The sequence below is a fragment of the Myotis davidii genome, unplaced genomic scaffold (assembly GCF_000327345.1).
Source record: "Myotis davidii unplaced genomic scaffold, ASM32734v1 scaffold1395, whole genome shotgun sequence".
Lineage (NCBI taxonomy): Eukaryota > Metazoa > Chordata > Mammalia > Chiroptera > Vespertilionidae > Myotis > Myotis davidii.
In genome coordinates, this window is record NW_006288604.1 from 596,476 (window position 1) to 605,193 (window position 8,718).

The 8,718-nt window shown below is 44.6% G+C and overlaps 1 protein-coding gene across 1 annotated transcript in view; it reads right to left on the reverse strand.

The window, feature by feature from the left end:
* Positions 1 to 8,718, reverse strand: part of MYT1L (myelin transcription factor 1 like) — a 298,509-nt gene that overhangs the window by 192,985 nt on the left and 96,806 nt on the right. The window lies entirely within an intron of this gene.

Sequence of the window (8,718 nt, forward strand, 5' to 3'; positions counted from 1 at the left end):
CCCCTCCGCCTTTCCTTTCCGCACAGACCATCAGCCCGTTCTCCGCGGTACTGGTGTGGGAATGAGGGTGAGTGCACACAGCCTCAACTGTCATATCGGACTGCAAGCTGCTATATCTATCTTATTTAAATAAGTCTGTAAAAATTCTTGTCTAATACTTTCATGTAATTAGTATTAAAGTTCATCTGTATAATGAAACCCAATCACAAATGTAGACATTTTGAGTCTGTATGAAAATGAAAAAATATATATAGCAAAGAAAGGACAACCAGTTTATACTATCACATATTTAAGACTTCTTTCTGTGGTGAAAAAAATGGGAAGTGAGGGCAGGTAAGTGACCCATCCAAGGCCTCAGCGAGTCCTGGCCCGGATCTCAGCAGGGAGGTCCCTCCCACCATTCCTCAGGCACATCCAGTGATGTCTAAACAAAGCGAACTGTCAGGAGGTGCAGGTCTGTCTGTGTGTGATGGCAGCAGCAGCGAGAGGGTACACTGAGCAGACACAGCGTGCACAGGAGCGCCTGCCTGCGACCTGGGGCGGTTACGCTACTGATGGGGCCTGAGGGCCCAGGTGAAGCGAGAGCTCCCTCCAGTACGTGGGAGACGTGGTCTTGGATGAGTGTCCCACCTCTGAGGGCAGCTCTTTTCATGCCTCAGTGCCAAGTTCAACTGGAGACCTTACTATCTGTGATTTAAATGTTTGCTTCAATCGTGAATGCTACTACTTTATGCAAATGAAATTTAATTGCGACAATTTAAGGTTCTACACAAAATTTTTGTTGTTGTTGTGAATCCTCACCCAAGGATATTTTTCCATTGATTTTTAAAGACAGTGAAAGGTAGGGGGAGAGACAGGGAGAGAGAGAAACATCGATGTGAGAGAGACATATTGATTGGTTGCCTCCCACACACGTCCTTCACAGGAATTGAACCCAAGACTTTCAGTCCACCAGCCGACGCTCTACCCACTGAGCCAAACCTGCTAGGGCTACCCACAAATTTTAAGCAGGGCACTTTATAGACAAAATATACTATTTCATCTGACTGCAGAGAAGTCCCTTCCTGTTTTATTAGCTTCTAATTTCCCCTTTTGAGAAATAACAAATCAAGACTCTTTTAAAAAGGTATTACCTAGACCTGCACTTAATGAACTAAGTAGCAATTCACAGTCACGAAACGCCGTCTTTCTGTGGATGCAGAGAGAAGGGGACCTGTCCCAGGCACTATCCTTTATGTGAAAGCAAATGTCAAAGGGAAGCTCTGGTATTTGGTCATGGGCTCCCACCTTCTCACAGGCATTTCCTAAATCCACGTTTGATGAGCTTCCCCCGCCATCAATCCTGCCAGTTCCCTCCGGAGCCGAACAGAGTGTGCTTCATGGAAATGTCACCCGCCAGGGCTGCAATTACTGGCACTGCAGCAATCATGGCACAATGCAGAATGGGTCAAATTCAGGTGAGAAGAGAACCAGCAATCAAGCCGGGGACTCGAGAACAAAGCCATTTGCCGTCAACACAACCATCAGGCCTTAATTACGAGGCAAGTGTGGGGCTGGCTGCTGAAAGGCTGATTATCATACAGCTCAGCTCCAAATCAGCCCTGTATTGATGGACTGAGGAAAGGAAGCCGACCTGAGCCCAGTGAAAAGGAACGGGAGGCATCGACAGTGCAGAGGGGACACACTCTAGGGAATAAAAATAACCGCAGAATGGGGGAGGGCTAAGTGCCTGGGAGCCAGCTAAAAATAAGTCTCCAAAGTCACACACTGCCCGGTACACCCACCGTGCAATTCAATACGAGCGCACCTGCTGGGCCAGAGCTGCCGTCCGTGAGCCGCTCCTGAAAGACTCCTTCTTTTCCGAACAACATTCCCCAAAGATCCCGCTACCTGAGTGTACCGAGTGCCTTCTTTGTTTTTATTCCTATTATTTTATAGTCAAGAGCATTCTAAGTAAGACAAGTTCTAAGACAAATTTTCCCTTTATCTATCATGTGTAATATTTTTATTTAATTTATATGTATATACTGTGCTTATATCGACATTAAAATATCAAATATCTAGTTCAAAATATCCTCTAGAGATTGGGATATTGACACTTGATTGCAATTTCTAACCATCTTTGAATAAAGCCTACACATTAAAAACAAATGTACTTTCATACTACACACACATATTTCCTCCCTATATTACAACATCTATATTTATTCATGAACTAAACACAAAAATGCTTTTTCCTCAGTATTGCAAACATTCCACTGTAATGGTGATGGCCCCGCCACAGAACATGACTCAGAACTGTTTTGTTTCAAGTTCTACGAGAAGATCCTGCTGTTGGCAGTGGGTCCCCCTGGACAGGGACTGAGAGTGCAGGCCTGCTGAGCGCTGACGGAGCACGAGCTCACCTCCGAGCAGGCACACGGGCAGACTGGAGTCACGCACTAGCCCTGCGGCACGTAATGCGAGCTTTTATTTACAGCCTCACGCTTCCTAATCTTCAGACACGCCTGGGAAGCAGGCCCGGCGGGGCTGCAGCCCGTGCAGTGGGATGGAAGTCTGAGTCCCTAGCCCGCCTGCATCCCTTCTTCTGCGGGTTCTGCCCTCCTGGATCTGTGCTGGCAGATGCCTGTGTGTTCTTAGCTTTTGCTTATGGGAAGGGGCAGGGGTTCAGGAAAATGAGAGAGAAGCTGTCATCCTGCTGATGAACTGACCAAACACAAGTGGGTCAAAGATTTGAGTGATGCCATTTTTGAAATCCATTTCCAAGGCAAAATTAAAATACAAAAGTGTTGTCCTGACACATATGGGCGTCTAAATACCCTCGTAGGCTTGGCTACCAAGTCCCAGAAGGTGCCATCACTTCACAGATTCTTTTACACATTCCTGTAAGTGGGCATGTCTATTCCCTGAAACTCCAAGGAGGGCAATGAATTTCAGTTACTGCCACCAGCCTCCCAGCAGCATCAAGAACAGCAGCTCCCTGAATGGCTTCTCCAACTCCATTCCCTGTTCCTCCAATCCCTCCTGCACCAGCACCAAGACGACCTTTCTGACCACTGGACTGTGCTCCTCCCCCTCCAGAAGAAAAGTGTCTTATCGCACTGGAGGCTTCCCCAATGCTCACTTTCTCATACTAATAAGGTGTGGTAATGACAACCCTTCTATCACGCTTCCTCTTGTTACTTACACCGCTCCACCCAGCATTCTCAAGGTAGGGCTCAAGACACACTGAAGGGTCCTCTAGGCCAGGGGTGGGCAAACTTTTTGACTCGAGGGCCACAATGGGTTCTTAAATAGAACCGGAGGGCCGTAACAAAAGCATGGATGGAGTGTTTGTGTGAACTAATATAAATTCAAAGTTAACATCATTACATAAAAGGGTACGGCCTTTTTTTTCTTTAGTTTTATTCATTTCAAACAGGCCAGATCCGGCCCACAGGCCGTAGTTTGCCCACAGCTGCTCTAGGCCCTACCAATGAGTTTGTGAGGTTGTCCCTCATCCAACTGGACTATTTTTCTAGGTTTTAGTCAAAACAACTTAATGCAATATGTTGATTGCAGATGCAGGTGAGAATTTAGCTATTCTATTAAGAAAAGCATTAAAGAGATTTTATAAATGTGAAACAATGTTTCTTTTGATAATTTTTCTTTATGTGGTTCTTTTTCATAAATTATACAGTTATAATAACATGTAAGTTTTTAAATTGTATTTTAAAATAAATAAATTTTAAGAAAAGTCTAGTTTCAAATTTAATATGGAAGATGTGAGCCTCATAAAGCAAACCAAAATGAAGTACTGAGAATCTACACTAATAAAAGAGAGAGATGCAAACTGACCATACCTTTGCAACGCTCACCAGCCAATCAGGAGTGTGCATGCAAATTAACCCAACAAAGATGGCAGGTCGATTTGCATACGCAGGTGCCAAGCAACTAGGGGCAGGGCAGGATGCTTGCCTCGTCGCCATGGCAACAATGCAGGCGTTCCGCACTGCCCAGCCGCTCCGGGCATCTGAGCAGCATGAAAAGGCGGAAAGGTATCTCCAGGCCAGAACAAAGGCAGAAAGGCAGCTCTGGAGCGAAGGCGGTGCTGGCATCCAGGAGAAGGAAGGCCCATTCTTGCATGAATCTTCATGCATCAGGCCTCCAGTATAGAGTATAAAGGAGCTTTGGGACCAAACAATGGGAACCACTGTGCTAACCCATTGACTCTGTGGTTTCTCACAGGTACACGCACTAAATGCTTCTTTATTCTGCCTCAGAGCCTTTGCACATGCTTTTCCTGCTTCCAGAAACACCAATCCATGCCTGCATGCTACTTTCTCTATGGAAAAGGTCATGGCCATTCTCTGACCAGCCCTGCAGTTTTTCCTTTAGTGATAGTTCTTTATTCCCTCTCTTCTCATATAGGAATAAAACTCACAGAAGTCCAGGACTTGCCCACCTTGTTCCCTAGTGTCTTACTTAGCGAAGGTATGATAAGCAGGTGCATGGCGAGTGAATGAAATACAGGGTTGTTATTGCCCAGAAGAGATGACACAATAAATGTCGTGAAGCTTCTTTGTACATATGAAAATATACAGCAGATTCTTATTTGTTTAAGATGTTTAAAGTAAGGTCTTGCTTGGCAACTGCAGGCCATGTCATGAGTGGGATACTTCTGGAAACCCTAAAAGTGGAAGGAATGCTTCTGTCAGTGGTTCAGGAAGGAAGGAGGTGAGAATGAAAGAGCCTAAGAACCTTGTGCATCTAGGATCCCTTTTAGGGGGCAGCCTCTAAGAAATCCGGTCATAAGAAAGGGTGCAGCAGGCAGGGCGCAGCTGAGTTTGTCAAGTAAACACCATCCATTTTCACTGGGATCAGAGACCCTGGGAGAATGTGAGGCCATCCTGCGATGTGCTCTCTGATCTAACAGCCTAGAGCAGCCGTGGGCAAACTAAGGCCGGGGGGCCGCTGCCAGCCCGTTTGAAAAGAAAAAAAAAAAAAAAGACCGTGCCCTTTTGTGTAATGATGTTAACTTTGAATTTATATTAGTTCACACAAACACTCCATCCATGCTTTTGTTCCGGCCCTCAGGTCCAGTTTAAGAACCCATTGTGGCCCTCGAGTCAGAAAGTTTGCCCACCCCTGGAGAGGGATCCAGCTGAAGGTCCCACAGCAGCCCCTCACACGCCGCAGCCGCAGCCTTCCACTTCTCCGGAGGAAGAGGCCACTGGGTGGAGACAAAGTGCCGCCAATGTCAACCTGGCTGGGGTGAGCTGTGTACCTGCTTCAGTGCAGGGAGACTGGGCCAGGGCCCCTCATGTGCTAGAGCCTCAGTAAACAGGCTAAAACCGGCTGCATATAAATAAATAGCAGAAAATGCCGATTATGTGGATACAAAAGCATAGAGCAGTGGTGGCGAACCTTTTGAGCTCAGCGTGTCAGCATTTTGAAAAACCCTAACTCGCCCTAACCCGTTTGGCTCAATGGATAGAGAGTCGGCCTGCGGATTTAAGGGTCCCAGGTTCGATTCCAGTCAAGGGCATGTACCTTAGTTGCGGGCACATCCCCAGTAGGGGGTGTGCAGGAGGCAGCTGATCGATGTTTCTGTCTCTTTGATGTTTCTAACTCTCTATCCCTCTCCCTTCCTCTCTGTAAAAAATCAATAAAAAAAATTTTTTTTTTTAAAAAAAGAAAAACCCCAACTTAACTCTGGCACCATGTCACATATAGAAATTTTTTTTATATTTGCAACCATAGTAAAACAAAGACTTATATTTTTGATATTTATTTTATATATTTAAATGCCATTTAACAAAGAAAAATCAACCAAAAAAATGAGTTCGCGTGTCAGAGGTTCGCCATCACTGGCATAGAGCCTCACTTGGGCATCTGCTTCTGATGCTTCATCTCAGGTTTTTCCCCAAACCCCCACTTCCCATTTCTCATGCGTTCAAGCTGAAAGCAGAGGTAGGAAGAGTCTTCAGGATTCATAGGAGCCCAGGTTTCATCAAGTCACCTTTCAGCATCCCCGCAACACGGCCAAGTGCCAGGCACAGTCTCAGCACAGTCTGTTAACTCCATCCTAAACTATTTATTCAAGTCCTGCTTTGTACCAGACCCCGAGCTTGTTCCTACAGACGCTGTCCCTGCCTGCAGGGAAGTCGGGGCCAGTTATGCCCACTCGTAGGGAGTGCGGATCTGACTCTTCCTACCACTCCTACAGGGTGGGTGCAGCCTGCTCCAGAGCTGGAAGGCTCACCTTCAGAAACCATTCCGCGTGCATCCTGCCACACTGTTCCCACTAGCATCTCACTTCTACACCAAAGGGCTGGCCCGAATTACTATATATCATACTGTCGATACATTTCAGAGGAAATTAACTCAGAGCACACACACCTGGAGTGTGGTCTAGTGGAAGGATGCAATCTGGAATTCAGCCCCGCTGTGCTGTATACAGCAGTTACTGGCATGAGGAACAGTAAGGAACACTTTCCAGGAAATGACTACAAGTCACCATTATGGCCTCTGCTTCTCTTGGCTTCATCCTGGGACCAGTGTCACTTGTTAGCTCTGGCTCTCCTGGAGGCACACAGCACAGTGACATCTGTGCTCACCAGCAGTGGGCACACCTCGGCATACGCCTAATCTCGGTGCGGCGGCTGGCTCAGCAGAGCACAGAGCCTGTCCCGGAGTCTCTACAGTTCTCCTCTGTGAAGGAAGGTCTGTTTTCCCTATGGGAGCGCGGAGATCAGGGATAGGTGACATCTACTGCATTCCAGGATGGGAGCAGAGTCAGAGGTGTGCCCACAGGGGGCTCCTCCCTTGGGGAGCTAAGTGGCTTGAGAATCCATAGGTCAGGTTTTAAAACCTGTCCGTGAACAGGTTACCGTGATAGGTTACAAAGTTCGAGCTGCCAGTTCCACTTAGAAACATACTCCCACTGTTTTCAGGTACTAAAGTCAGTGTTTGCATAAGAAAATCATTTTGTCTCTCTAGACTTGAAGATGAAGGCAACACCTTTGCCGAAAAGATTTCCTAATTAAGAAACATGGTTATTATGCTAAGCAAAATAAGACAAATATCACATGATCTCACTTATATGTGGAATCTAATGAACAAAATGAACTTACAAACAAAATAGATCTAGAGACACAGAAACATGCAACAGACTGCCGATTCTCAGAAGGAAGGTGGGGGGAGGGAGTGTGATTAACCAAAGAACTTACACGCACATACGCATAACCCATGGGCACAGACAAGAGTGTGGTGAAGGCACGGAGAGGGGCGGGAGTGGGGAGGAGGGGTCGATGGAGGAAAAAGGGGAGACATCTATAAGACTTTCAACAATAAAGAAATTAAAAAACAACAAAAGAGAAACATGAAAATGCCTAACTGTTTGAAAACACTGCAGTCACGCACAGGGTGTTGGGAAGCTGCTCTCCTCACATTGCTGCCCGTGGCCTGCCTTCTGACTTTATTAAATGAGGCAAATGCACAAGGTGTGCTCGCCACAGTCCTATCTGCGAAGCTTCTGGATATGCTATCAATCCATACGATGTACAGTCTAATCTTTGGTAAACTCCTTATATCTGGCAAGTTCTAAGAAAAGACCAGAGTAAGAACTGAAAATAGCTAATCGCAAGTCTGCTGCTGACACATCACAAAATTCTGTGATGCTATCAGCTCTGGAAAGCAAAGCAGGTGGAACAGATTAACATGAGGATCAGAAAAAGTGAACCCAGGTTGTGGGAGGCCATTGAAGAGATTTATGGGGTGATACTGCACCCTCTGGATTACATCTGAGCTAAAGAATTTCTCAGACTATCAGGCAGCCCCAACTGCATTCATAGTTATGACTGAAAGCAGAAGACTTCAGTGCCGTCTATGTATAAAATGATTTTTAATAAAAACTCTATTACATGCACAATAGGAATATGAGACAAAAGGGGAAAGAGGAGCTAAAGCAATATTTGAAAAATTAAGATAAGAATTTTCCAAAGTGCCCTGGCCAGGTGGTTCAGTTGGTTGGAGTGTCAGCCCGTGCACCAACAGGTTTCAGGTTTGATCCCCGTGCGTACAGGAGGCAAGGGATGTTTCTCTCACATCGATTTTTTTTCTCTTTTCCTTCCTCTCTCTCTAAAAATCAATAAAAGCATATTCTTAGATGAGGATTAATAAAAAAGAATTTTCCAAAGTGATGAAAGACATCAATGCACAAATTGAAGTACTAAGAATTCCAAATGAGGTAAATACAAAGAAAAGCACACCAAGGCACTCACATTAAAACTGCTGGAAACCAAAGACTAAGAAAAAATAAATCTTAAAAATTGTTAGCAAGTACTGACAGCTACTTCTCAAAAATAAATAAATGAATTAAAAAGACAGTGGATTCTATATGAAAGTAATAACCAAACTTGTGGGGGAAAAAAGTCCTTAAAAAATGAAAGTAAAGAAAGGATATTTTCAGAGAAATAAAGTACAAAATAATCTGTCATCAGTATATCCATATTAAGGAAAATACTAAGGGATTTTTTTTAGAAGTAAAATGATCTGATTATATCTCAAAGATATATGAAGAAACAAAGATCAACCCAAACTATTAATATGTGGATAAATCTAAGTAGTTATTGAATGTATGAAATAACAATAATAATATCTTATAGGACTTAATATATTTATAAGAAAGTAATTATATTTCACACATATTTATATGATATATGTATTATTTCCCTA